This window comes from Humulus lupulus, chromosome 6, assembly GCF_963169125.1.
Source record: "Humulus lupulus chromosome 6, drHumLupu1.1, whole genome shotgun sequence".
In the NCBI taxonomy this organism is placed as follows: domain Eukaryota; kingdom Viridiplantae; phylum Streptophyta; class Magnoliopsida; order Rosales; family Cannabaceae; genus Humulus; species Humulus lupulus.
Window position 1 is genome coordinate 140674398 of NC_084798.1, and position 22113 is coordinate 140696510.

Sequence of the window (22113 nt, forward strand, 5' to 3'; positions counted from 1 at the left end):
CAAAAATCCACTTACGGCTCAAAAGTTTGTATTTTCTGTTTAAAATCTTTAAAGAGTCATTTATTCTGTTTCCTTAGAGAGGTTAAGACCGTGGTCACTAACAAGCAGCGAATAAGAAGTTCCTAGTTGATCCGAGGGAGAAAAAGGAGGACACACGCGTTCGCTATAAATGAATATTGCGGTCCAAACATTCTGGGTGCGATGATACCAGCACTAATGCACCGAATCCCATCAGAACTCCGTAAATAAGCGTGCTTGGGCGAGAGTAGTATTAGGATGGGTGACCTCCTGGGAAGTCCTCGTGTAGCACCCCTGATAACAACATTTTTTTTTTTTTTTTGTTCTTCAAAAACCCACTTACGGCTCAAAAGTTTGTAATTTCTGTTTGAAATCTTTAAAGAGACATTTATTCCGTTTCCCTTGAGCGGTTAACACCGTGGTCACTAACAAGAAGCGATAAGAAGTTCCTAGATGATCCAAGGCAGAAATGGGAGGACACACGCGTTCGCTATAAATGAATATTGCGGACCAAACATTCCGGGTTCGATCATACCTGCATTAATGCACCGGATCCCATTAGAACTCCACAGTTAAGCGTTCTTGGGCGAGAGTAGTACTATGATGGGTGACCTCCTGGGAAGTCCTCGTGTTGCACCCCTGAAAACAACATTTTTTTTTTTTTTTGTTCTTCAAAAACCCACTTACGGCTCAAAAGTTTGTAATTACTGTTTGAAATCTTTAAAGAGACATTTATTCCGTTTCCCTTGAGGGGTTAACACCGTGGTCACTAACAAGCAGCGAATAAGAAGTTCCTAGATGATCCGAGGGAGAAAAGGGAGGACACACGCTTTCGCTATAAATGAATATTGCGGACCAAACATTCCGGGTGCGATCATACCAGCTCTAATGCACCGGATCCCATCAGAACTCCGCAGTTAAGCGTGTTTGGGCGAGACTTGTACTAGGATGGGTGACCTCCTGGGAAGTCCTCGTGTTGCACCCCTGAAAACATCATTTTTTTTTTGTTTTGTTCTTGAAAAACCCACTTACGGCTCAAAAGTTTGTATTTTCTGTTTTAAATCTTGAAAGAGACATTTATTCTGTTTCCCTTGAGGGGTTAACACCGTGGTCACTAACAAGCAGCGAATAAGAAGTTCCTAGTTGATCCGAGGGAGAAAAGGGAGGACACACGCGTTTGCTATAAATGAATATTGCGGACCAAACATTCCGGGTGCGATCATACCAGCACTAATGCACCGGATCCCATCAGAACTCCGCAGTTAAGCGTGCTTGGGCGAGAGTAGTACATGGATGGGTGACCTCCTTGGAAGTCCTCGTGTTGCACCCCTGAAAACATCATTTTTTTTTTTTTTGTTCTTAAAAAATCCTCTTACGGCTCAAAAGTTTGTATTTTCTGTTTTAAATCTTTAAAGAGTCATTTATTCTATTTCGCTTGAGGGGTTAACACTGTGGTCACTAACAGGTAGCGAATAAGAAGTTCCTAGACGATCCGAGGGAGAAAAGATAGGACACACGCGTTCGCTATAAATGAATATTGCGGACCAAACATTCTGGGTGCGATCATACCAGCACTAATGCATCGAATCCCATCAGAACTCTGCAGATAAGCGTGCTTGGGCGAGACTAGTATTAGGATGGGTGACCTCCTGGGAAGTCCTCGTGTAGCACCCCTGAAAACAACATTTTTTTTTTTTTTGTTCTTCAAATACCCACTTACGGCTCAAAAGTTTGTAATTTCTGTTTTAAATCTTTAAAGAGACATTTATTCCGTTTCCCTTGAGGGGTTAACACCGTGGTCACTAACAAGCAGCGAATAAGAAGTTCCTAGATGATCCAAGGCAGAAATGGGAGGACACACGCGTTCGCTATAAATCAATATTGCGGACCAAACATTCCGGGTGCGATCATACCTGCACTAATGCACCGGATCCCATCAGAACTCCGCAGTTAAGCGTGCATGGGCGAGAGTAATACTAGGATGGGTGACCTCCTGGGAAGTATTCGTGTTGCACCCCTGAAAACATCATTTTTTTTTATTCTTCAAAAATCCACTTACGGCTCAAAAGTTTGTATTTTCTGTTTAAAATCTTTAAAGAGTCATTTATTCTGTTTCCTTAGAGAGGTTAAGACCGTGGTCACTAACAAGCAGCGAATAAGAAGTTCCTAGTTGATCCGAGGGAGAAAAAGGAGGACACACGCGTTCGCTATAAATGAATATTGCGGTCCAAACATTCTGGGTGCGATGATACCAGCACTAATGCACCGAATCCCATCAGAACTCCGTAGATAAGCGTGCTTGGGCGAGAGTTGTATTAGGATGGGTGACCTCCTGGGAAGTCCTCGTGTAGCACCCCTGAAAACAACATTTATTTTTTTTTTTTGTTCTTCAAAAACCCACTTACGGCTCAAAAGTTTGTAATTTCTGTTTGAAATCTTTAAAGAGACATTTATTCCGTTTCCCTTGAGCGGTTAACACCGTGGTCACTAATAAGAAGCGATAAGAAGTTCCTAGATGATCCAAGGCAGAAATGGGAGGACACACGCGTTCGCTATAAATGAATATTGCGGACCAAACATTCCGGGTTCGATCATACCTGCATTAATGCACCGGATCCCATCAGAACTCCACAGTTAAGCGTGCTTGGGCGAGAGTAGTACTATGATGGGTGACCTCCTGGGAAGTCCTCGTGTTGCACCCCTGAAAACAACATTTTTTTTTTTTTTTGTTCTTCAAAAACCCACTTACGGCTCAAAAGTTTGTAATTACTGTTTGAAATCTTTAAAGAGACATTTATTCCGTTTCCCTTGAGGGGTTAACACTGTGGTCACTAACAAGCAGCGAATAAGAAGTTCCTAGATGATCCAAGGCAGAAATGGGAGGACACACGCGTTCGCTATAAATGAATATTGCGGACCAAAGATTCCGGGTGCGATCATACCTGCATTAATGCACCGGATCCCATCAGAACTCCACAGTTAAGCGTGCTTGGGCGAGAGTAGTACTATGATGGGTGACCTCCTGGGAAGTCCTCGTGTTGCACCCCTGAAAACATCATTTTTTTTTTTTTTTGTTCTTCAAAAACCCACTTACGGTTCAAAAGTTTGTATTTTCTGTTTTAAATCTTGAAAGAGACATTAATTCTGTTTCCATTGAGGAGTTAACACCGTGGTCACTAACAAGCAGCGAATAAGAAGTTCGTAGTTGATCCGAGGGAGAAAAGGGAGGACACACGCTTTCGCTATAAATGAATATTGCGGACCAAACATTCCGGGTGCGATCATACCAGCTCTAATGCACCGGATCCCATCAGAACTCCGCAGTTAAGCGTGTTTGGGCGAGAATTGTACTAGGATGGGTGACCTCCTGGGAAGTCCTCGTGTTGCACCCCTGAAAACATCATTTTTTTTTTGTTTTTTTCTTCAAAAACCCACTTACGGCTCAAAAGTTTGTATTTTCTGTTTTAAATCTTGAAAGAGACATTTATTTTGTTTCCCTTGAGGGGTTAACACCGTGGTCACTAACAAGCAGCGAATAAGAAGTTCCTAGTTGATCCGAGGGAGAAAAGGGAGGACACACGCGTTTGCTATAAATGAATATTGCGGACCAAACATTCCGGGTGCGATCATACCAGCACTAATGCACCGGATCCCATCAGAACTCCGCAGTTAAGCGTGCTTGGGCGAGAGTAGTACATGGATGGGTGACCTCCTTGGAAGTCCTCGTGTTGCACCCCTGAAAACATCATTTTTTTTTTTTTTGTTCTTAAAAAATCCACTTACGGTTCAAAAGTTTGTATTTTCTGTTTTAAATCTTTAAAGAGTCATTTATTCTGTTTCGCTTGAGGGGTTAACACTGTGGTCACTAACAGGTAGCGAATAAGAAGTTCCTAGACGATCCGAGGGAGAAAAGATAGGACACACGCGTTCGCTATAAATGAATATTGTGGACCAAACATTCTGGGTGCGATCATACCAGCACTAATGCACCGAATCCCATCAGAACTCCGCAGATAAGCGTGCTTGGGCGAGACTAGTATTAGGATGGGTGACCTCCTGGGAAGTCCTCGTGTAGCACCCCTGAAAACAACATTTATTTATTTTTTGTTCTTCAAATACCCACTTACGGCTCAAAAGTTTGTAATTTCTGTTTTAAATCTTTAAAGAGACATTTATTCCGTTTCCCTTGAGGGGTTAACACCGTGGTCACTAACAAGCAGCGAATAAGAAGTTCCTAGATGATCCAAGGCAGAAATGGGAGGACACACGCGTTCGCTATAAATGAATATTGCGGACCAAACATTCCGTGTTCGATCATACCTGCATTAATGCACCGGATCCCATCAGAACTCCACAGTTAAGCGTGCTTGGGCGAGAGTAGTACTATGATGGGTGACCTCCTGGGAAGTCCTCGTGTTGCACCCCTGAAAACATCATTTTTTTTTTTTTTGTTCTTCAAAAACCCACTTACGGCTCAAAAGTTTGTATTTTCAATTTTAAATCTTTAAAGAGTCATTTATTCCGTTTCCCTTGAGGGTTTAACACCGTGGTCACTAACAAGCAGCGAAGAAGAAGTTCCGAGTTGAGCCGAGGGTGAAAAGGGAGGACACACGCGTTCGCTATAAATGAATAATGGGGACCAAACATTCCGGGAGCGATCATACCAGCACTTATGCACCGGATCCCATCAGAACTCCGCAGTTAAGCGTGCTTGGACGAGAGAAGTACTGGGATGGGTGACCTCCTGGTAAGTCCTCGTGTTGCACACCTGAAAACATCATATTTTTATTTTTTTGTTCTTCAAAAATCCACTTATGGCTCAAAAGTTTGTATTTTCAATTTTAAATCTTTAAAGAGTCATTTATTCCGTTTCCCTTGATGGGATAAAACCGTGGTCACTAACAAGCAGCGAATAAGAAGTTCCTAGTTGATCCGAGGGAGAAAAGGGAGGACACACGCGTACGCTACAAATGATTATTGCGGACCAAACATTCCAGGTGCAATCATACCAGCACTAATGCACCAGATCCCATCAGAACTCCCCAGTTAAGCATGCTTGGGCGAGAGTAGTACTGGGATGGGTGACCTCCTGGGAAGTCCTCATGTTGCACCCCTGAAAACATCATTTTTTTTTTTTTGGTTCTTCAAAAATCCACTTACGGCTCAAAAGTTTGTATTTTCTGTTTCAAATATTTAAATAGTCATTTATTCCGTTTCCCTTGAGGGGTTAACACCGTGGTCACTAAGAAGCAGCGAATAAGAAGTTCCTAGTTGATCCGAGGGGGAAAAGGGAGGACACACGCGTTCGCTATAAATGAATATTGCGGACCAAACATTCCGGGTGCGATCATACCAGCACTAATGCACCGGATCCCATCAGAACTCCGCAGTTAAGCATGCTTGGGCGAGAGTAGTATTAGGATGGGTGACCTCCTGGGAAGTCCTCGTGTTGCACCCCTGAAAACATCATTTTTTTTTTTGTTCTTCAAAAACCCACTTACGGTTCAAAAGTTTGTATTTTCTGTTTTAAATCTTGAAAGAGACATTTATTCTGTTTCCCTTGAGGGGTTAACACCGTGGTCACTAACAAGCAGCGAATAAGAAGTTCGTAGTTGATCCGAGGGAGAAAAGGGAGGACACACGCTTTCGCTATAAATGAATATTGCGGACCAAACATTCCGGGTGCGATCATACCAGCTCTAATGCACCGGATCCCATCAGAACTTCGCAGTTAAGCGTGTTTGGGCGAGAATTGTACTAGGATGGGTGACCTCCTGGGAAGTCCTCGTGTAGCACCCCTGAAAACAACATTTTTTTTTTTTTTTTGTTCTTCAAAAACCCACTTACGGCTCAAAAGTTTGTAATTTCTGTTTGAAATCTTTAAAGAGACATTTATTCCGTTTCCCTTGAGGGGTTAACACTGTGGTCACTAACAAGCAGCGAATAAGAAGTTCCTAGATGATCCAAGGCAGAAATGGGAGGACACACGCGTTCGCTATAAATGAATATTGCGGACCAAAGATTCCGGGTGCGATCATACCTACATTAATGCACCGGATCCCATCAGAACTCCACAGTTAAGCGTGCTTGGGCGAGAGTAGTACTATGATGGGTGACCTCCTGGGAAGTCCTCGTGTTGCACCCCTGAAAACATCATTTTTTTTTTTTTTTGTTCTTCAAAAACCCACTTACGGTTCAAAAGTTTGTATTTTCTGTTTTAAATCTTGAAAGAGACATTTATTCTGTTTCCCTTGAGGGGTTAACACCGTGGTCACTAACAAGCAGCTAATAAGAAATTCGTAGTTGATCCGAGGGAGAAAAGGGAGGACACACGCTTTCGCTATAAATGAATATTGCGGACCAAACATTCCGGGTGCGATCATACCAGCTCTAATGCACCGGATCCCATCAGAACTCCGCAGTTAAGCGTGTTTGGGCGAGAATTGTACTAGGATGGGTGACCTCCTGGGAAGTCCTCGTGTTGCACCCCTGAAAACATCATTTTTTTTTTTTTTTTGTTCTTCAAAAACCCACTTACGGCTCAAAAGTTTGTATTTTCTGTTTTAAATCTTGAAAGAGACATTTATTCTGTTTCCCTTGAGGGGTTAACACCGTGGTCACTAACAAGCAGCGAATAAGAAGTTCCTAGTTGATCCGAGGGAGAAAAGGGAGGACACACGCGTTTGCTATAAATGAATATTGCGGACCAAACATTCCGGGTGCGATCATACCAGCACTAATGCACCGGATCCCATCAGAACTCCGCAGTTAAGCGTGCTTGGGCGAGAGTAGTACATGGATGGGTGACCTCCTTGGAAGTCCTCGTGTTGCACCCCTGAAAACATCATTTTTTTTTTTTTTGTTCTTAAAAAATCCACTTACAGCTCAAAAGTTTGTATTTTCTGTTTTAAATCTTTAAAGAGTCATTTATTCTGTTTCGCTTGAGGGGTTAACACCGTGGTCACTAACAGGCAGCGAATAAGAAGTTCCTAGACGATCCGAGGGAGAAAAGATAGGACACACGCGTTCGCTATAAATGAATATTGCGGACCAAACATTCTGGGTGCGATCATACCAGCACTAATGCACCGAATCCCATCAGAACTCCGCAGATAAGCGTGCTTGGGCGAGACTAGTATTAGGATGGGTGACCTCCTTGGAAGTCCTCGTGTAGCACCCGTGAAAACAACATTTTTTTTTTTTTGTTCTTCAAATACCCACTTACGGCTCAAAAGTTTGTAATTTCTGTTTTAAATCTTTAAAGAGACATTTATTCCGTTTCCCTTGAGGGGTTAACACCGTGGTCACTAACAAGCAGCGAATAAGAAGTTCCTAGTTGATCCGAGGGGGAAAAGGGAGGACACACGCGTTCGCTATAAATGAATATTGCGGACCAAACATTCCGGGTGCGATCATACCAGCACTAATGCACCGGATCCCATCAGAACTCCGCAGTTAAGCATGCTTGGGCGAGAGTAGTATTAGGATGGGTGACCTCCTGGGAAGTCCTCGTGTTGCACCCCTGAAAACATCATTTTTTTTTTTGTTCTTCAAAAACCCACTTACGGTTCAAAAGTTTGTATTTTCTGTTTTAAATCTTGAAAGAGACATTTATTCTGTTTCCCTTGAGGGGTTAACACCGTGGTCACTAACAAGCAGCGAATAAGAAGTTCGTAGTTGATCCGAGGGAGAAAAGGGAGGACACACGCTTTCGCTATAAATGAATATTGCGGACCAAACATTCCGGGTGCGATCATACCAGCTCTAATGCACCGGATCCCATCAGAACTTCGCAGTTAAGCGTGTTTGGGCGAGAATTGTACTAGGATGGGTGACCTCCTGGGAAGTCCTCGTGTAGCACCCCTGAAAACAACATTTTTTTTTTTTTTTTGTTCTTCAAAAACCCACTTACGGCTCAAAAGTTTGTAATTTCTGTTTGAAATCTTTAAAGAGACATTTATTCCGTTTCCCTTGAGGGGTTAACACTGTGGTCACTAACAAGCAGCGAATAAGAAGTTCCTAGATGATCCAAGGCAGAAATGGGAGGACACACGCGTTCGCTATAAATGAATATTGCGGACCAAAGATTCCGGGTGCGATCATACCTACATTAATGCACCGGATCCCATCAGAACTCCACAGTTAAGCGTGCTTGGGCGAGAGTAGTACTATGATGGGTGACCTCCTGGGAAGTCCTCGTGTTGCACCCCTGAAAACATCATTTTTTTTTTTTTTTGTTCTTCAAAAACCCATTTACGGTTCAAAAGTTTGTATTTTCTGTTTTAAATCTTGAAAGAGACATTTATTCTGTTTCCCTTGAGGGGTTAACACCGTGGTCACTAACAAGCAGCTAATAAGAAATTCGTAGTTGATCCGAGGGAGAAAAGGGAGGACACACGCTTTCGCTATAAATGAATATTGCGGACCAAACATTCCGGGTGCGATCATACCAGCTCTAATGCACCGGATCCCATCAGAACTCCGCAGTTAAGCGTGTTTGGGCGAGAATTGTACTAGGATGGGTGACCTCCTGGGAAGTCCTCGTGTTGCACCCCTGAAAACATCATTTTTTTTTTTTTTTTGTTCTTCAAAAACCCACTTACGGCTCAAAAGTTTGTATTTTCTGTTTTAAATCTTGAAAGAGACATTTATTCTGTTTCCCTTGAGGGGTTAACACCGTGGTCACTAACAAGCAGCGAATAAGAAGTTCCTAGTTGATCCGAGGGAGAAAAGGGAGGACACACGCGTTTGCTATAAATGAATATTGCGGACCAAACATTCCGGGTGCGATCATACCAGCACTAATGCACCGGATCCCATCAGAACTCCGCAGTTAAGCGTGCTTGGGCGAGAGTAGTACATGGATGGGTGACCTCCTTGGAAGTCCTCGTGTTGCACCCCTGAAAACATCATTTTTTTTTTTTTTGTTCTTAAAAAATCCACTTACAGCTCAAAAGTTTGTATTTTCTGTTTTAAATCTTTAAAGAGTCATTTATTCTGTTTCGCTTGAGGGGTTAACACCGTGGTCACTAACAGGCAGCGAATAAGAAGTTCCTAGACGATCCGAGGGAGAAAAGATAGGACACACGCGTTCGCTATAAATGAATATTGCGGACCAAACATTCTGGGTGCGATCATACCAGCACTAATGCACCGAATCCCATCAGAACTCCGCAGATAAGCGTGCTTGGGCGAGACTAGTATTAGGATGGGTGACCTCCTTGGAAGTCCTCGTGTAGCACCCGTGAAAACAACATTTTTTTTTTTTTGTTCTTCAAATACCCACTTACGGCTCAAAAGTTTGTAATTTCTGTTTTAAATCTTTAAAGAGACATTTATTCCGTTTCCCTTGAGGGGTTAACACCGTGGTCACTAACAAGCAGCGAATAAGAAGTTCCTAGATGATCCAAGGCAGAAATGGGAGGACACACGCGTTCGCTATAAATGAATATTGCGGACCAAACATTCCGGGTGCGATCATACCTGCACTAATGCACCGGATCCCATCAGAACTCCGCAGTTAAGTGTGCATGGGCGAGAGTAGTACTAGGATGGGTGACCTCCTGGGAAGTCTTCGTGTTGCACCCCAGAAAACATCATTTTTTTTTGTTCTTCAAAAATCCACTTACGGCTCAAAAGTTTGTATTTTCTGTTTAAAATCTTTATAGAGTCATTTATTTTGTTTCCTTTGAGAGGTTAAGACCGTGGTCACTAACAAGCAGCGAATAAGAAGTTCCTAGTTGATCCGAGAAAGAAAAGGGAGGACACACGCGTTCGCTATAAATGAATATTGCGGACCAAACATTCTGGGTGCGATGATACCAGCACTAATGCACCGAATCCCATCAGAACTCCGCAGATAAGCGTGCTTGGGCGAGACTAGTATTCGGATGGGTGACCTCCTGGGAAGTCCTCGTGTAGCACCCCTGAAAACAACATTTATTTTTTTTGTTGTTCTTCAAATACCCACTTACGGCTCAAAAGTTTGTAATTTCTGTTTTAAATCTTTAAAGAGACATTTATTCCGTTTCCCTTGAGGGGTTAACACCGTGGTCACTAACAAGCAGCGAATAAGAAGTTCCTAGATGATCCAAGGCAGAAATGGGAGGACACACGCGTTCGCTATAAATGAATATTGCGGACCATACATTCCGGGTGCGATCATACCTGCACTAATGCACCGGATCCCATCAGAACTCCGCAGTTAAGCGTGCATGGGCGAGAGTAGTACTAGGATGGGTGACCTCCTGGGAAGTCTTCGTGTTGCACCCCTGAAAACATCATTTTTTTTTGTTCTTCAAAAATCCACTTACGGCTCAAAAGTTTGTATTTTCTGTTTAAAATATTTAAAGAGTCATTTATTCTGTTTCCTTTGAGAGGTTAAGACCGTGGTCACTAACAAGCAGCGAATAAGAAGTTCCTAGTTGATCCGAGAAAGAAAAGGGAGGACACACGCGTTCGCTATAAATGAATATTGCGGACCAAACATTCTGGGTGCGATGATACCAGCACTAATGCACCGAATCCCATCAGAACTCCGTAGATAAGCGTGCTTGGGCGAGAGTAGTATTAGGATGGGTGACCTCCTGGGAAGTCCTCGTGTAGCACCCCTGAAAACAACATTAATTTTTTTTTTTTGTTCTTCAAAAACCCACTTACGGCTCAAAAGTTTGTAATTTCTGTTTGAAATCTTTAAAGAGACATTTATTCCGTTTCCCTTGAGCGGTTAACACTGTGGTCTCTAACAAGAAGCGATAAGAAGTTCCTAGATGATCCAAGGCAGAAATGGGAGGACACACGCGTTCGCTATAAATGAATATTGCGGACCAAACATTCCGGGTTCGATCATACCTGCATTAATGCACCGGATCCCATCAGAACTCCACAGTTAAGCGTGCTTGGGCGAGAGTAGTACTATGATGGGTGACCTCCTTGGAAGTCCTCGTGTTGCACCCCTGAAAACATCATTTTTTTTTTTGTTCTTCAGAAACCCACTTACGGCTCAAAAGTTTGTATTTTCAATTTTAAATCTTTAAAGAGTCATTTATTCCGTTTCCCTAGAGGGGTTAACACCGTGGTCACTAACAAGCAGCGAAGAAGAAGTTCCGAGTTGAGCCGAGGGAGAAAAGGGAGGACACACGCGTTTGCTATAAATGAATATTGCGGACCAAACATTCCGGGTGCGATCATACCAGCACTAATGCACCGGATCCCATCAGAACTCCGCAGTTAAGCGTGCTTGGGCGAGAGTAGTACATGGATGGGTGACCTCCTTGGAAGTCCTCGTGTTGCACCCCTGAAAACATCATTTTTTTTTTTTTTGTTCTTAAAAAATCCACTTACAGCTCAAAAGTTTGTATTTTCTGTTTTAAATCTTTAAAGAGTCATTTATTCTGTTTCGCTTGAGGGGTTAACACCGTGGTCACTAACAGGCAGCGAATAAGAAGTTCCTAGACGATCCGAGGGAGAAAAGATAGGACACACGCGTTCGCTATAAATGAATATTGCGGACCAAACATTCTGGGTGCGATCATACCAGCACTAATGCACCGAATCCCATCAGAACTCCGCAGATAAGCGTGCTTGGGCGAGACTAGTATTAGGATGGGTGACCTCCTTGGAAGTCCTCGTGTAGCACCCGTGAAAACAACATTTTTTTTTTTTTTGTTCTTCAAATACCCACTTACGGCTCAAAAGTTTGTAATTTCTGTTTTAAATCTTTAAAGAGACATTTATTCCGTTTCCCTTGAGGGGTTAACACCGTGGTCACTAACAAGCAGCGAATAAGAAGTTCCTAGATGATCCAAGGCAGAAATGGGAGGACACACGCGTTCGCTATAAATGAATATTGCGGACCAAACATTCCGGGTGCGATCATACCTGCACTAATGCACCGGATCCCATCAGAACTCCGCAGTTAAGTGTGCATAGGCGAGAGTAGTACTAGGATGGGTGACCTCCTGGGAAGTCTTCGTGTTGCACCCCAGAAAACATCATTTTTTTTTGTTCTTCAAAAATCCACTTACGGCTCAAAAGTTTGTATTTTCTGTTTAAAATCTTTATAGAGTCATTTATTCTGTTTCCTTTGAGAGGTTAAGACCGTGGTCACTAACAAGCAGCGAATAAGAAGTTCCTAGTTGATCCGAGAAAGAAAAGGGAGGACACACGCGTTCGCTATAAATGAATATTGCGGACCAAACATTCTGGGTGCGATGATACCAGCACTAATGCACCGAATCCCATCAGAACTCCGCAGATAAGCGTGCTTGGGCGAGACTAGTATTCGGATGGGTGACCTCCTGGGAAGTCCTCGTGTAGCACCCCTGAAAACAACATTTATTTTTTTTGTTGTTCTTCAAATACCCACTTACGGCTCAAAAGTTTGTAATTTCTGTTTTAAATCTTTAAAGAGACATTTATTCCGTTTCCCTTGAGGGGTTAACACCGTGGTCACTAACAAGCAGCGAATAAGAAGTTCCTAGATGATCCAAGGCAGAAATGGGAGGACACACGCGTTCGCTATAAATGAATATTGCGGACCATACATTCCGGGTGCGATCATACCTGCACTAATGCACCGGATCCCATCAGAACTCCGCAGTTAAGCGTGCATGGGCGAGAGTAGTACTAGGATGGGTGACCTCCTGGGAAGTCTTCGTGTTGCACCCCTGAAAACATCATTTTTTTTTGTTCTTCAAAAATCCACTTACGGCTCAAAAGTTTGTATTTTCTGTTTAAAATATTTAAAGAGTCATTTATTCTGTTTCCTTTGAGAGGTTAAGACCGTGGTCACTAACAAGCAGCGAATAAGAAGTTCCTAGTTGATCCGAGAAAGAAAAGGGAGGACACACGCGTTCGCTATAAATGAATATTGCGGACCAAACATTCTGGGTGCGATGATACCAGCACTAATGCACCGAATCCCATCAGAACTCCGTAGATAAGCGTGCTTGGGCGAGAGTAGTATTAGGATGGGTGACCTCCTGGGAAGTCCTCGTGTAGCACCCCTGAAAACAACATTAATTTTTTTTTTTTGTTCTTCAAAAACCCACTTACGGCTCAAAAGTTTGTAATTTCTGTTTGAAATCTTTAAAGAGACATTTATTCCGTTTCCCTTGAGCGGTTAACACTGTGGTCTCTAACAAGAAGCGATAAGAAGTTCCTAGATGATCCAAGGCAGAAATGGGAGGACACACGCGTTCGCTATAAATGAATATTGCGGACCAAACATTCCGGGTTCGATCATACCTGCATTAATGCACCGGATCCCATCAGAACTCCACAGTTAAGCGTGCTTGGGCGAGAGTAGTACTATGATGGGTGACCTCCTTGGAAGTCCTCGTGTTGCACCCCTGAAAACATCATTTTTTTTTTTGTTCTTCAGAAACCCACTTACGGCTCAAAAGTTTGTATTTTCAATTTTAAATCTTTAAAGAGTCATTTATTCCGTTTCCCTAGAGGGGTTAACACCGTGGTCACTAACAAGCAGCGAAGAAGAAGTTCCGAGTTGAGCCGAGGGTGAAAAGGGAGGACACACGCGTTCGCTATAAATGAATAATGGGGACCAAACATTCCGGGTGCGATCATACCAGCACTAATGCACCGGATCCCATCAGAACTCCGCAGTTAAGCGTGCTTGGACGAGAGTAGTACTGGGATGGGTGACCTCCTGGTAAGTCCTCGTGTTGCACACCTGAAAACATCATATTTTTATTTTTTTGTTCTTCAAAAATCCACTTATGGCTCAAAAGTTTGTATTTTCAATTTTAAATCTTTAAAGAGTCATTTATTCCGTTTCCCTTGAGGGGATAACACCGTGGTCACTAACAAGCAGCGAATAAGAATTTCCTAGTTGATCCGAGGGAGAAAAGGGAGGACACACGCGTACGCTACAAATGAATATTGCGGACCAAACATTCCAGGTGCAATCATACCAGCACTAATGCACCGGATCCCATCAGAACTCCGCAGTTAAGCGTGCTTGGGCGAGAGTAGTACTAGGATGGGTGACCTCTTGGGAAGTCCTCGTGTTGCACCCTTGAAAACATCATTTTTTTTTTGTTCTTCAAAAATCCACTTATGGCTCAAAAGTTTGTATTTTCTGTTTAAAATCTTTAAAGAGTCATTTATTCTGTTTCCTTTGAGAGGTTAAGACCGTGGTAACTAACAAGCAGCGAATAAGACGTTCCTAGTTGACCCGAGGGAGAAAAGGGAGGACACACGCGTTCGCTATAAATGAATGTTGCGGAACAAACATTCCGGGTGCGATCATACCAGCACTAATGCATCGGATCCCATCAGAACTCCGCAGTTAAGCTTGCTTGGGCGAGAGTAGTACTGGGATGGGTGACCTCCTGGGAAGTCCTCGTGTGGCACCCCTGAAAACATCATTTTTTTTTTTTTTTTGTTCTTCAAAAAATCCACTTACGGGTCAAAAGTTTGTATTTTCTGCTTCAAATCTTTAAAGAGTCATTTATTCCGTTTCCCTTGAGGGGTTAACACCGTGGTCACAAACAAGCAGCGAATAAGAAGTTCCTAGTTGATCCGACGGAGAAAAGGGAGGACACACGCGTTCGCTATAAATGAATATTGCGGACCAAACATTCCGGGTGCGATCATACCAGCACTAATGCACTGGATCCCATCAAAATTCCTTAGTTAAGCGTGCTTGGGCGAGAGTAGTACTAGGATGGGTGACCTCTCGGGAAGTCCTCGTGTTGCACCCTTGAAAACATCATTTTTTTTTTGTTCTTCAAAAATCCACTTACGGCTCAAAAGTTTGTATTTTCTGTTTAAAATCTTTAAAGAGTCATTTATTCTGTTTCGTTTGAGAGGTTAAGACCGTGGTCACTAACAAGCAGCGAATAAGACGTTCCTAGTTGACCCGAGGGCGAAAAGGGAGGACACACGCGTTCGCTATAAATGAATGTTGCGGAACAAACATTCCGGGTGCGATCTTACCAGCACTAATGCACCGGATCCCATCAGAACTCCGCAGTTAAGCGTGCTTGGGCGAGAGTATTACTAGGATGGGTGACCTCCTGGGAAGTCCTCGTGTTGAACCCCTGAAAACATCATTTTTTTTTTTTGTTCTTCAAAAACCCACTTACGGCTCAAAAGTTTGTATTTTCTGTTTTTACTCTTGAAAGAGACATTTATTCTGTTTCCCTTGAGGGGTTAACACCGTGGTCACTAACAAGCAGTGAATAAGAAGTTCCTAGTTGATCCGAGGGAGAAAAGGGAGGACACACGCGTTCGCTATAAATGAATATTGCGGACCAAACATTCCGGGTGCGATCATACCAGCACTAATGCACCGGATCCCATCAGAACTCCGCAGTTAAGCGTGCTTGGGCGAGAGTAGTACTAGGATGGGTGACCTCCTAGGAAGTCCTCGTGTTGCACCCCTGAAAACGTCATTTTTTTTTGTTCTTCAAAAATCCACTTACGGCTCAAAAGTTTGTATTTTCTGTTTAAAATCTTTAAAGAGTCATTTATTCTGTTACCTTTGAGAGGTTAAGACCGTGGTCACTAACAAGCAGCGAATAAGACGTTCCTAGTTGATCCGAGGGAGAAAAGGGAGGACACACGCGTTCCCTATAAATGAATGTTGCGGAACAAACATTCCGGGTGCGATCATACCAGCACTAATGCATCGGATCCCATCAGAACTCCGCAGTTAAGCGTGCTTGGGCGAGCGTAGTACTAGGATGGGTGACCTCATGGGAAGTCCTCGTGTTGCACCCCTGGAAAAATCATAAATTTTTTTTCTTCAAAAATCCCCTTACGGCTCAAAAGTTTGTATTTTCGGTTTTATATCTTTAAAGAGTCATTTATTCCGTATCCCTTGAGGGGTTAACACCGTGGTCACTAAGAAGCAGCGAATAAGAAGTTCCTAGTAGATCCGAGGGAGAAAAGGGAGAACACACGTGTTCGCTATAAATGAATATTGCGGACCAAACATTCAGGGTGCGATCATACTAGAACTAATGCACCGGATCCCATCAGAACTCCGTAGTTAAGCGTGCTTGGGCGAGATTATTACTAGGATGGGTGACCTCCTGGGAAGTCCTCGTGTTGCACACCTGAAAACATCATTTTTTTTTTTTTTTGTTCTTCAAAAATCCACTTACGGCTCAAAAGTTTGTATTTTCTGTTTTTACTCTTTAAAGAGTCATTTATTCTGTTTCCCTTGAGGGGTTAACACCGTGGTCACTAACAAGCAGCGAATAAGAAGTTCCTAGTTGATCCGAGGGACAAAAGGGAGGACACACGCGTTCGCTATAAATGAATATTGCGGACCAAACATTCCGGGTGAGATCATACCAGCACTAATGCACCGGATCCCATCAGAACTCCGCAGTTAAGCGTGCTTGGGCGAGAGTAGTACTAGGATGGGTGACCTCTTGGGAACTCCTCGTGTTGCACCCTTGGAAACATCATTTTTTTTTTGTTCTTCAAAAATCCACTTATGGCTCAAAAGTTTGTATTTTCTGTTTAAAATCTTTAAAGAGTCATTTATTCTATTTCCTTTGAGAGGTTAAGACCGTGGTCACTAACAAGCAGCGAATAAGACGTTCCTAGTTGACCCGAGGGAGAAAAGGGAGGACACACGCGTTCGCTATAAATGAATGTTGCGGAACAAACATTCCGGGTGCGATCATACCAGCACTAATGCATCGGATCCCATCAGAACTCCGCAGTTAAGCGTGCTTGGGCGAGAGTAGTACTGGGATGGGTGACCTCCTGGGAAGTCCTCGGGTTGCACCCCTGAAAACATCATTTTTTTTTTTTTTTGTTCTTCAAAAAATCCACTTACGGGTCAAAAGTTTGTCTTTTCTGCTTCAAATCTTTAAAGAGTCATTTATTCCGTTTCCCTTGAGGGGTTAACACCGTGGTCACTAACAAGCAGCGAATAAGAAGTTCCTAGTTGATCCGACGGAGAAAAGGGAGGACACACGCGTTCGCTATAATTGAATATTGCGGACCAAACATTTCGGGTGCGATCATACCAGCACTAATGCACCGGATCCCATCAGAACTCCGCAGTTAAGCGTGCTTGGGCGAGAGTAGTACTAGGATGGGTGACCTCTCGGAAAGTCCTCGTGTTGCACCCTTGAAAACATCATTTTTTTTTTGTTCTTCAAAAATCCACTTACGGCTCAAAAGTTTGTATTTTCTGTTTAAAATCTTTAAAGAGTCATTTATTCTGTTTCCTTTGAGAGGTTAAGACCGTGGTCACTAACAAGCAGCGAATAAGACGTTCCTAGTTGACCCGAGGGAGAAAAGGGAGGACACACGCGTTCGCTATAAATGAATGTTGCGGAACAAACATTCCGGGTGCGATCTTACCAGCACTAATGCATCGGATCCCATCAGAACTCCGCAGTTAAGCGTGCTTGGGTGAGAGTAGTACTGGGATGGGTGACATCTTGGGAAGTCCTCGTGTTGCACCCTTGAAAACATCATTTTTTTTTTGTTCTTCAAAAATCCACTTACGGGTCAAAAGTTTGTATTTTCTGCTTCAAATCATTAAAGAGTCATTTATTCCGTTTCCCTTGAGGGGTTAACACCGTGGTCACTAACAAGCAGCGAATAAGAAGTTCCTAGTTGATCCGAGGGAGAAAAGGGAGGACACACGCGTTTGCTATAAATGAATATTGCGGACCAAACATTCCGGGTGCGATCATACCAGCACTAATGCACCGGATCCCATCAGAACTCCGCAGTTAAGCGTGCTTGGGCGAGAGTAGTACATGGATGGGTGACCTCCTTGGAAGTCCTCGTGTTGCACCCCTGAAAACATCATTTTTTTTTGTTTTTCAATAATCCACTTACGGCTCAAAAGTTTGTATTTTCTGTTTAAAATCTTGAAAGAGTCATTTATTCTGTTTCCTTTGAGAGGTTAAGACCGTGGTCACTAACAAGCAGCGAATAAGAAGTTCCTAGTTGATCCGAGGGAGAAAAGGGAGGACACACGCGTTCGCTATAAATGAATATTGCGGACCAAACATTCCGGGTGCGATCATACCAGAACTAATGCACCGGATCCCATCAGAACTCCGCAGATTAGCGTGCCTGGGCGAGAGTAGTATTAGGATGGGTGACCTCCTGGGAAGTCCTCGTGTAGCACCCCTGAAAACAACATTTTTTTTTTTTTTTTGTTCTTCAAAAACCCACTTACGGCTCAAAAGTTTGTAATTTCTGTTTGAAATCTTTAAAGAGACATTTATTCCGTGTCCCTTGAGCGGTTAACACCGTGGTCACTAACAAGAAGCGAATAAGAAGTTCCTAGATGATCCAAGGCAGAAATGGGAGGACACACTCGTTCGCTATAAATGAATATTGCGGACCAAACATTCCGGGTGCGATCATACCAGCACTAATGCATCGGATCCCATCAGAACTCCGCAGTTAAGCGTGCTTGGGCGAGAGTAGTACTGGGATGGGTGACCTCCTGGGAAGTCCTCGGGTTGCACCCCTGAAAACATCATTTTTTTTTTTTTTTTCTTCAAAAAATCCACTTACGGGTCAAGAGTCTGTATTTTCTGCTTCAAATCTTTAAAGAGTCATTTATTCCGTTTCCCTTGAGGGGTTAACACCGTGGTCACTAACAAGCAGCGAATAAGAAGTTCCTAGTTGATCCGACGGAGAAAAGGGAGGACACACGCGTTCGCTATAAATGAATATTGCGGACCAAACATTCCGGGTGCGATCATACCAGCACTAATGCACCGGATCCCATCAGAACTCCGCAGTTAAGCGTGCTTGGGCGAGAGTAGTACATGGATGGGTGACCTCCTTGGAAGTCCTCGTGTTGCACCCCTGAAAACTTCATTTTTTTTTTTTGTTCTTCAAAAATCCACTTACGGCTCAAAAGTTTGTATTTTCTGTTTTAAATCTTTAAAGAGTCATTTATTCTGTTTCGCTTGAGGGGTTAACACCGTGGTCACTAACAGGAAGCGAATAAGAAGTTCCTAGACGATCCGAGGGAGAAAAGATAGGACACACGCGTTCGCTATAAATGAATATTGCGGACCAAACATTCTGGGTGCGATCATACCAGCACTAATGCACCGGATCCCATCAGAACTCCGCAGTTAAGCGTGCTTGGGCGAGAGTAGTACATGGATGGGTGACCTCCTGGGAAGTCCTCGCACCCCTGAAAACAACATTTTTTTTTTTTTTGTTCTTCAAAAACCCACTTACGGCTCAAAAGTTTGTAATTTCTGTTTTAAATCTTTAAAGAGACATTTATTCCGTTTCCCTTGAGGGGTTAACACCGTGGTCACTAACAAGCAGCGAATAAGAAGTACCTAGATGATCCAAGGCAGAAATGGGAGGACACACGCGTTCTCTATAAATGAATATTGGGGACCAAACATTCCGGGTGCGATCATACCTGCACTAATGCACCGGATCCCATCAGAACTCTGCAGTTAAGCGTGCTTGGGCGAGAGTAGTACTAGGATGGGTGACCTCCTGGGAAGTCCTCGTGTTGCACCCCTGAAAACATCATTTTTTTTTGTTTTTCAATAATCCACTTACGGCTCAAAAGTTTGTATTTTCTGTTTAAAATCTTTAAAGAGTCATTTATTCTGTTTCCTTTGAGAGGTTAAGACCGTGGTCACTAACAAGCAGCGAATAAGAAGTTCCTAGTTGATCCGAGGGAGAAAAGGGAGGACACACGCGTTCGCTATAAATGAATATTGCGGACCAAACATTCTGGGTGCGATCATACCAGCACTAATGCACCGAATCCCATCAGAACTCCGCAGATAAGCGTGCCTGGGCGAGAGTAGTATTAGGATGGGTGACCTCCTGGGAAGTCCTCGTGTAGCACCCCTGAAAACAACATTTTTTTTTTTTTTTTGTTCTTCAAAAACCCACTTACGGCTCAAAAGTTTGTAATTTCTGTTTGAAATCTTTAAAGAGACATTTATTTCGTTTCCCTTGAGGGGTTAACACCGTGGTCACTAACAAGCAGCGAAGAAGAAGTTCCGAGTTGAGCCGAGGGTGAAAAGGGAGGACACACGCGTTCGCTATAAATGAATAATGGGGACCAAACATTCCGGGTGCGATCATACCAGCACTAATGCACCGGATCCCATCAGAACTCCGCAGTTAAGCGTGCTTGGACGAGAGTAGTACTGGGATGGGTGACCTCCTGGTAAGTCCTCGTGTTGCACACTTGAAAACATCATATTTTTATTTTTTTGTTCTTCAAAAATCCACTTATGGCTCAAAAGATTGTATTTTCTGTTTCAAATCTTTAAAGAGTCATTTATTCCGTTTCCCTTGAGGGGTTAACACCGTGGTCACTAACAAGCAGCGAAAAAGAAGTTCCTAGTTGATCCGAGGGAGAAAAGGGAGGACACACGCATTCGCTATAAATGAATATTGCGGACCAAACATTCCGGGTGCGATCATACCAGCACTAATGCACCGGATCCCATCAGAACTCCGCAGTTAAGCGTGCTTGGGCGAGAGTAGTACTAGGATGGGTGACCTCTTGGGAAGTCCTCGTGTTGCACCCTTGAAAACATCATTTTTTTTTTGTTCTTCAAAAATCCACTTACGGCTCAAAAGTTTGTATTTTCTGTTTAAAATCTTTAAAGAGTCATTTATTCTGTTTCCTTTGAGAGGTTAAGACCGTGGTCACTAACAAGCAGCGAATAAGACGTTCCTAGTTGATCCGAGGGAGAAAAAGGAGGACACACGCGTTCCCTATAAATGAATGTTGCGGAACAAACATTCCGGGTGCGATCATACCAGCACTAATGCACCGGATCCCATCAGAACTCCGCAGTTAAGCGTACTTGGGCGAGAGTAGTACTAGGATGGGTGACCTCCTGGGAAGTCCTCGTGTAGCACCCCTGAAAACAACATTTTTTTTTTTTTGTTCTTCAAAAACCCACTTACGGCTCAAAAGTTTGTAATTTCTGTTTTAAATCTTTAAAGAGACATTTATTCCGTTTCCCTTGAGGGGTTAACACCGTGGTCACTAACAAGCAGCGAATAAGAAGTACCTAGATGATCCAAGGCAGAAATGGGAGGACACACGCGTTCTCTATAAATGAATATTGGGGACCAAACATTCCGGGTGCGATCATACCTGCACTAATGCACCGGATCCCATCAGAACTCTGCAGTTAAGCGTGCTTGGGCGAGAGTAGTACTAGGATGGGTGACCTCCTGGGAAGTCCTCGTGTTGCACCCCTGAAAACATCATTTTTTTTTGTTTTTCAATAATCCACTTACTGCTCAAAAGTTTGTATTTTCTGTTTAAAATCTTTAAAGAGTCATTTATTCTGTTTCCTTTGAGAGGTTAAGACCGTGGTCACTAACAAGCAGCGAATAAGAAGTTCCTAGTTGATCCGAGGGAGAAAAGGGAGGACACACGCGTTCGCTATAAATGAATATTGCGGACCAAACATTCTGGGTGCGATCATACCAGCACTAATGCACCGAATCCCATCAGAACTCCGCAGATAAGCGTGCCTGGGCGAGAGTAGTATTAGGATGGGTGACCTCCTGGGAAGTCCTCGTGTTGCACCCTTGAAAACATCATTTTTTTTTTGTTCTTCAAAAATCCACTTACGGCTCAAAAGTTTGTATTTTCTGTTTAAAATCTTTAAAGAGTCATTTATTCTGTTTCCTTTGAGAGGTTAAGACCGTGGTCACTAACAAGCAGCGAATAAGACGTTCCTAGTTGACCCGAGGGAGAAAAGGGAGGACACACGCGTTCGCTATAAATGAATGTTGCGGAACAAACATTCTGGGTGCGATCATACCAGCACTAATGCATCGGATCCCATCAGAACTCCGCAGTTAAGCGTGCTTGGGCGAGAGTAGTACTGGGATGGGTGACCTCCTGGGAAGTCCTCGGGTTGCACCCCTGAAAACATCATTTTTTTTTTTTTTGTTCTTCAAAAAATCCACTTACGGGTCAAAAGTTTGTATTTTCTGCTTCAAATCTTTAAAGAGTCATTTATTCCGTTTCCCTTGAGGGGTTAACACCGTGGTCACTAACAAGCAGCGAATAAGAAGTTCCTAGTTGATCCGACGGAGAAAAGGGAGGACACACGCGTTCGC

The 22113-nt window shown here is 43.2% G+C and overlaps 64 non-coding genes across 64 annotated transcripts; all 64 read left to right on the forward strand.

Moving 5' to 3' along the window:
* The first annotated feature begins 194 nt into the window (after positions 1-194).
* Positions 195-313, forward strand: LOC133786952 (5S ribosomal RNA). The gene has a single exon (XR_009872089.1). It is a non-coding gene; the product is annotated as a 5S ribosomal RNA (ribosomal RNA).
* Positions 314-539: 226 nt separating this feature from the next.
* On the forward strand, positions 540-658 carry LOC133786739 (5S ribosomal RNA). The gene has a single exon (XR_009871884.1). It is a non-coding gene; the product is annotated as a 5S ribosomal RNA (ribosomal RNA).
* Positions 659-884: 226 nt separating this feature from the next.
* LOC133788008 (5S ribosomal RNA) lies at positions 885-1003 on the forward strand. Its single transcript, XR_009872991.1, has one exon. It is a non-coding gene; the product is annotated as a 5S ribosomal RNA (ribosomal RNA).
* A 226-nt stretch (positions 1004-1229) lies between these two features.
* Positions 1230-1348, forward strand: LOC133787833 (5S ribosomal RNA). The gene has a single exon (XR_009872824.1). It is a non-coding gene; the product is annotated as a 5S ribosomal RNA (ribosomal RNA).
* Positions 1349-1573: 225 nt separating this feature from the next.
* Positions 1574-1692, forward strand: LOC133786977 (5S ribosomal RNA). Its single transcript, XR_009872114.1, has one exon. It is a non-coding gene; the product is annotated as a 5S ribosomal RNA (ribosomal RNA).
* A 225-nt stretch (positions 1693-1917) lies between these two features.
* LOC133788093 (5S ribosomal RNA) lies at positions 1918-2036 on the forward strand. Its single transcript, XR_009873071.1, has one exon. It is a non-coding gene; the product is annotated as a 5S ribosomal RNA (ribosomal RNA).
* Positions 2037-2256: 220 nt separating this feature from the next.
* Positions 2257-2375, forward strand: LOC133786858 (5S ribosomal RNA). Its single transcript, XR_009871999.1, has one exon. It is a non-coding gene; the product is annotated as a 5S ribosomal RNA (ribosomal RNA).
* A 226-nt stretch (positions 2376-2601) lies between these two features.
* Positions 2602-2720, forward strand: LOC133786352 (5S ribosomal RNA). The gene has a single exon (XR_009871516.1). It is a non-coding gene; the product is annotated as a 5S ribosomal RNA (ribosomal RNA).
* Positions 2721-2946: 226 nt separating this feature from the next.
* LOC133787204 (5S ribosomal RNA) lies at positions 2947-3065 on the forward strand. Its single transcript, XR_009872239.1, has one exon. It is a non-coding gene; the product is annotated as a 5S ribosomal RNA (ribosomal RNA).
* A 226-nt stretch (positions 3066-3291) lies between these two features.
* LOC133787981 (5S ribosomal RNA) lies at positions 3292-3410 on the forward strand. The gene has a single exon (XR_009872966.1). It is a non-coding gene; the product is annotated as a 5S ribosomal RNA (ribosomal RNA).
* A 226-nt stretch (positions 3411-3636) lies between these two features.
* LOC133787835 (5S ribosomal RNA) lies at positions 3637-3755 on the forward strand. Its single transcript, XR_009872826.1, has one exon. It is a non-coding gene; the product is annotated as a 5S ribosomal RNA (ribosomal RNA).
* Positions 3756-3980: 225 nt separating this feature from the next.
* Positions 3981-4099, forward strand: LOC133786716 (5S ribosomal RNA). The gene has a single exon (XR_009871859.1). It is a non-coding gene; the product is annotated as a 5S ribosomal RNA (ribosomal RNA).
* A 225-nt stretch (positions 4100-4324) lies between these two features.
* Positions 4325-4443, forward strand: LOC133786533 (5S ribosomal RNA). The gene has a single exon (XR_009871689.1). It is a non-coding gene; the product is annotated as a 5S ribosomal RNA (ribosomal RNA).
* A 225-nt stretch (positions 4444-4668) lies between these two features.
* Positions 4669-4787, forward strand: LOC133786596 (5S ribosomal RNA). Its single transcript, XR_009871747.1, has one exon. It is a non-coding gene; the product is annotated as a 5S ribosomal RNA (ribosomal RNA).
* A 226-nt stretch (positions 4788-5013) lies between these two features.
* Positions 5014-5132, forward strand: LOC133786857 (5S ribosomal RNA). The gene has a single exon (XR_009871998.1). It is a non-coding gene; the product is annotated as a 5S ribosomal RNA (ribosomal RNA).
* Positions 5133-5357: 225 nt separating this feature from the next.
* LOC133787507 (5S ribosomal RNA) lies at positions 5358-5476 on the forward strand. Its single transcript, XR_009872525.1, has one exon. It is a non-coding gene; the product is annotated as a 5S ribosomal RNA (ribosomal RNA).
* Positions 5477-5698: 222 nt separating this feature from the next.
* LOC133786705 (5S ribosomal RNA) lies at positions 5699-5817 on the forward strand. Its single transcript, XR_009871849.1, has one exon. It is a non-coding gene; the product is annotated as a 5S ribosomal RNA (ribosomal RNA).
* Positions 5818-6044: 227 nt separating this feature from the next.
* LOC133788100 (5S ribosomal RNA) lies at positions 6045-6163 on the forward strand. Its single transcript, XR_009873078.1, has one exon. It is a non-coding gene; the product is annotated as a 5S ribosomal RNA (ribosomal RNA).
* Positions 6164-6389: 226 nt separating this feature from the next.
* On the forward strand, positions 6390-6508 carry LOC133787982 (5S ribosomal RNA). The gene has a single exon (XR_009872967.1). It is a non-coding gene; the product is annotated as a 5S ribosomal RNA (ribosomal RNA).
* Positions 6509-6735: 227 nt separating this feature from the next.
* LOC133787836 (5S ribosomal RNA) lies at positions 6736-6854 on the forward strand. The gene has a single exon (XR_009872827.1). It is a non-coding gene; the product is annotated as a 5S ribosomal RNA (ribosomal RNA).
* Positions 6855-7079: 225 nt separating this feature from the next.
* LOC133786938 (5S ribosomal RNA) lies at positions 7080-7198 on the forward strand. The gene has a single exon (XR_009872076.1). It is a non-coding gene; the product is annotated as a 5S ribosomal RNA (ribosomal RNA).
* A 224-nt stretch (positions 7199-7422) lies between these two features.
* Positions 7423-7541, forward strand: LOC133787519 (5S ribosomal RNA). The gene has a single exon (XR_009872536.1). It is a non-coding gene; the product is annotated as a 5S ribosomal RNA (ribosomal RNA).
* A 222-nt stretch (positions 7542-7763) lies between these two features.
* LOC133786706 (5S ribosomal RNA) lies at positions 7764-7882 on the forward strand. The gene has a single exon (XR_009871850.1). It is a non-coding gene; the product is annotated as a 5S ribosomal RNA (ribosomal RNA).
* A 227-nt stretch (positions 7883-8109) lies between these two features.
* Positions 8110-8228, forward strand: LOC133788101 (5S ribosomal RNA). Its single transcript, XR_009873079.1, has one exon. It is a non-coding gene; the product is annotated as a 5S ribosomal RNA (ribosomal RNA).
* Positions 8229-8454: 226 nt separating this feature from the next.
* On the forward strand, positions 8455-8573 carry LOC133787983 (5S ribosomal RNA). Its single transcript, XR_009872968.1, has one exon. It is a non-coding gene; the product is annotated as a 5S ribosomal RNA (ribosomal RNA).
* Positions 8574-8800: 227 nt separating this feature from the next.
* On the forward strand, positions 8801-8919 carry LOC133787837 (5S ribosomal RNA). The gene has a single exon (XR_009872828.1). It is a non-coding gene; the product is annotated as a 5S ribosomal RNA (ribosomal RNA).
* A 225-nt stretch (positions 8920-9144) lies between these two features.
* Positions 9145-9263, forward strand: LOC133786939 (5S ribosomal RNA). Its single transcript, XR_009872077.1, has one exon. It is a non-coding gene; the product is annotated as a 5S ribosomal RNA (ribosomal RNA).
* A 224-nt stretch (positions 9264-9487) lies between these two features.
* On the forward strand, positions 9488-9606 carry LOC133787672 (5S ribosomal RNA). Its single transcript, XR_009872678.1, has one exon. It is a non-coding gene; the product is annotated as a 5S ribosomal RNA (ribosomal RNA).
* Positions 9607-9826: 220 nt separating this feature from the next.
* Positions 9827-9945, forward strand: LOC133786878 (5S ribosomal RNA). The gene has a single exon (XR_009872019.1). It is a non-coding gene; the product is annotated as a 5S ribosomal RNA (ribosomal RNA).
* A 226-nt stretch (positions 9946-10171) lies between these two features.
* LOC133787036 (5S ribosomal RNA) lies at positions 10172-10290 on the forward strand. The gene has a single exon (XR_009872170.1). It is a non-coding gene; the product is annotated as a 5S ribosomal RNA (ribosomal RNA).
* Positions 10291-10510: 220 nt separating this feature from the next.
* LOC133786748 (5S ribosomal RNA) lies at positions 10511-10629 on the forward strand. The gene has a single exon (XR_009871894.1). It is a non-coding gene; the product is annotated as a 5S ribosomal RNA (ribosomal RNA).
* A 226-nt stretch (positions 10630-10855) lies between these two features.
* LOC133786586 (5S ribosomal RNA) lies at positions 10856-10974 on the forward strand. The gene has a single exon (XR_009871738.1). It is a non-coding gene; the product is annotated as a 5S ribosomal RNA (ribosomal RNA).
* A 222-nt stretch (positions 10975-11196) lies between these two features.
* LOC133787838 (5S ribosomal RNA) lies at positions 11197-11315 on the forward strand. Its single transcript, XR_009872829.1, has one exon. It is a non-coding gene; the product is annotated as a 5S ribosomal RNA (ribosomal RNA).
* A 225-nt stretch (positions 11316-11540) lies between these two features.
* Positions 11541-11659, forward strand: LOC133786940 (5S ribosomal RNA). The gene has a single exon (XR_009872078.1). It is a non-coding gene; the product is annotated as a 5S ribosomal RNA (ribosomal RNA).
* A 225-nt stretch (positions 11660-11884) lies between these two features.
* On the forward strand, positions 11885-12003 carry LOC133788126 (5S ribosomal RNA). Its single transcript, XR_009873102.1, has one exon. It is a non-coding gene; the product is annotated as a 5S ribosomal RNA (ribosomal RNA).
* Positions 12004-12223: 220 nt separating this feature from the next.
* On the forward strand, positions 12224-12342 carry LOC133786879 (5S ribosomal RNA). The gene has a single exon (XR_009872020.1). It is a non-coding gene; the product is annotated as a 5S ribosomal RNA (ribosomal RNA).
* Positions 12343-12568: 226 nt separating this feature from the next.
* Positions 12569-12687, forward strand: LOC133787047 (5S ribosomal RNA). Its single transcript, XR_009872181.1, has one exon. It is a non-coding gene; the product is annotated as a 5S ribosomal RNA (ribosomal RNA).
* A 220-nt stretch (positions 12688-12907) lies between these two features.
* LOC133786749 (5S ribosomal RNA) lies at positions 12908-13026 on the forward strand. Its single transcript, XR_009871895.1, has one exon. It is a non-coding gene; the product is annotated as a 5S ribosomal RNA (ribosomal RNA).
* A 226-nt stretch (positions 13027-13252) lies between these two features.
* Positions 13253-13371, forward strand: LOC133786587 (5S ribosomal RNA). Its single transcript, XR_009871739.1, has one exon. It is a non-coding gene; the product is annotated as a 5S ribosomal RNA (ribosomal RNA).
* Positions 13372-13593: 222 nt separating this feature from the next.
* Positions 13594-13712, forward strand: LOC133788069 (5S ribosomal RNA). Its single transcript, XR_009873048.1, has one exon. It is a non-coding gene; the product is annotated as a 5S ribosomal RNA (ribosomal RNA).
* Positions 13713-13938: 226 nt separating this feature from the next.
* On the forward strand, positions 13939-14057 carry LOC133786652 (5S ribosomal RNA). The gene has a single exon (XR_009871799.1). It is a non-coding gene; the product is annotated as a 5S ribosomal RNA (ribosomal RNA).
* A 221-nt stretch (positions 14058-14278) lies between these two features.
* On the forward strand, positions 14279-14397 carry LOC133786306 (5S ribosomal RNA). Its single transcript, XR_009871472.1, has one exon. It is a non-coding gene; the product is annotated as a 5S ribosomal RNA (ribosomal RNA).
* A 228-nt stretch (positions 14398-14625) lies between these two features.
* On the forward strand, positions 14626-14744 carry LOC133786581 (5S ribosomal RNA). The gene has a single exon (XR_009871734.1). It is a non-coding gene; the product is annotated as a 5S ribosomal RNA (ribosomal RNA).
* Positions 14745-14965: 221 nt separating this feature from the next.
* Positions 14966-15084, forward strand: LOC133786441 (5S ribosomal RNA). Its single transcript, XR_009871602.1, has one exon. It is a non-coding gene; the product is annotated as a 5S ribosomal RNA (ribosomal RNA).
* Positions 15085-15307: 223 nt separating this feature from the next.
* Positions 15308-15426, forward strand: LOC133787915 (5S ribosomal RNA). The gene has a single exon (XR_009872903.1). It is a non-coding gene; the product is annotated as a 5S ribosomal RNA (ribosomal RNA).
* A 220-nt stretch (positions 15427-15646) lies between these two features.
* LOC133787555 (5S ribosomal RNA) lies at positions 15647-15765 on the forward strand. The gene has a single exon (XR_009872570.1). It is a non-coding gene; the product is annotated as a 5S ribosomal RNA (ribosomal RNA).
* Positions 15766-15985: 220 nt separating this feature from the next.
* LOC133786547 (5S ribosomal RNA) lies at positions 15986-16104 on the forward strand. Its single transcript, XR_009871702.1, has one exon. It is a non-coding gene; the product is annotated as a 5S ribosomal RNA (ribosomal RNA).
* A 226-nt stretch (positions 16105-16330) lies between these two features.
* Positions 16331-16449, forward strand: LOC133787871 (5S ribosomal RNA). The gene has a single exon (XR_009872860.1). It is a non-coding gene; the product is annotated as a 5S ribosomal RNA (ribosomal RNA).
* A 221-nt stretch (positions 16450-16670) lies between these two features.
* LOC133787341 (5S ribosomal RNA) lies at positions 16671-16789 on the forward strand. The gene has a single exon (XR_009872369.1). It is a non-coding gene; the product is annotated as a 5S ribosomal RNA (ribosomal RNA).
* A 227-nt stretch (positions 16790-17016) lies between these two features.
* On the forward strand, positions 17017-17135 carry LOC133787330 (5S ribosomal RNA). The gene has a single exon (XR_009872358.1). It is a non-coding gene; the product is annotated as a 5S ribosomal RNA (ribosomal RNA).
* Positions 17136-17356: 221 nt separating this feature from the next.
* LOC133786736 (5S ribosomal RNA) lies at positions 17357-17475 on the forward strand. The gene has a single exon (XR_009871881.1). It is a non-coding gene; the product is annotated as a 5S ribosomal RNA (ribosomal RNA).
* Positions 17476-17696: 221 nt separating this feature from the next.
* On the forward strand, positions 17697-17815 carry LOC133787839 (5S ribosomal RNA). The gene has a single exon (XR_009872830.1). It is a non-coding gene; the product is annotated as a 5S ribosomal RNA (ribosomal RNA).
* A 220-nt stretch (positions 17816-18035) lies between these two features.
* On the forward strand, positions 18036-18154 carry LOC133786847 (5S ribosomal RNA). The gene has a single exon (XR_009871988.1). It is a non-coding gene; the product is annotated as a 5S ribosomal RNA (ribosomal RNA).
* A 227-nt stretch (positions 18155-18381) lies between these two features.
* Positions 18382-18500, forward strand: LOC133787354 (5S ribosomal RNA). The gene has a single exon (XR_009872381.1). It is a non-coding gene; the product is annotated as a 5S ribosomal RNA (ribosomal RNA).
* A 225-nt stretch (positions 18501-18725) lies between these two features.
* Positions 18726-18844, forward strand: LOC133787840 (5S ribosomal RNA). Its single transcript, XR_009872831.1, has one exon. It is a non-coding gene; the product is annotated as a 5S ribosomal RNA (ribosomal RNA).
* Positions 18845-19067: 223 nt separating this feature from the next.
* On the forward strand, positions 19068-19181 carry LOC133787042 (5S ribosomal RNA). Its single transcript, XR_009872176.1, has one exon. It is a non-coding gene; the product is annotated as a 5S ribosomal RNA (ribosomal RNA).
* Positions 19182-19406: 225 nt separating this feature from the next.
* Positions 19407-19525, forward strand: LOC133788138 (5S ribosomal RNA). The gene has a single exon (XR_009873114.1). It is a non-coding gene; the product is annotated as a 5S ribosomal RNA (ribosomal RNA).
* A 220-nt stretch (positions 19526-19745) lies between these two features.
* Positions 19746-19864, forward strand: LOC133786660 (5S ribosomal RNA). The gene has a single exon (XR_009871807.1). It is a non-coding gene; the product is annotated as a 5S ribosomal RNA (ribosomal RNA).
* Positions 19865-20091: 227 nt separating this feature from the next.
* On the forward strand, positions 20092-20210 carry LOC133788123 (5S ribosomal RNA). The gene has a single exon (XR_009873099.1). It is a non-coding gene; the product is annotated as a 5S ribosomal RNA (ribosomal RNA).
* A 226-nt stretch (positions 20211-20436) lies between these two features.
* LOC133787525 (5S ribosomal RNA) lies at positions 20437-20555 on the forward strand. The gene has a single exon (XR_009872542.1). It is a non-coding gene; the product is annotated as a 5S ribosomal RNA (ribosomal RNA).
* Positions 20556-20776: 221 nt separating this feature from the next.
* On the forward strand, positions 20777-20895 carry LOC133787882 (5S ribosomal RNA). Its single transcript, XR_009872870.1, has one exon. It is a non-coding gene; the product is annotated as a 5S ribosomal RNA (ribosomal RNA).
* A 224-nt stretch (positions 20896-21119) lies between these two features.
* On the forward strand, positions 21120-21238 carry LOC133788150 (5S ribosomal RNA). Its single transcript, XR_009873125.1, has one exon. It is a non-coding gene; the product is annotated as a 5S ribosomal RNA (ribosomal RNA).
* Positions 21239-21458: 220 nt separating this feature from the next.
* LOC133786378 (5S ribosomal RNA) lies at positions 21459-21577 on the forward strand. The gene has a single exon (XR_009871541.1). It is a non-coding gene; the product is annotated as a 5S ribosomal RNA (ribosomal RNA).
* A 221-nt stretch (positions 21578-21798) lies between these two features.
* On the forward strand, positions 21799-21917 carry LOC133787366 (5S ribosomal RNA). Its single transcript, XR_009872392.1, has one exon. It is a non-coding gene; the product is annotated as a 5S ribosomal RNA (ribosomal RNA).
* The last annotated feature ends 196 nt before the right edge of the window (positions 21918-22113 follow it).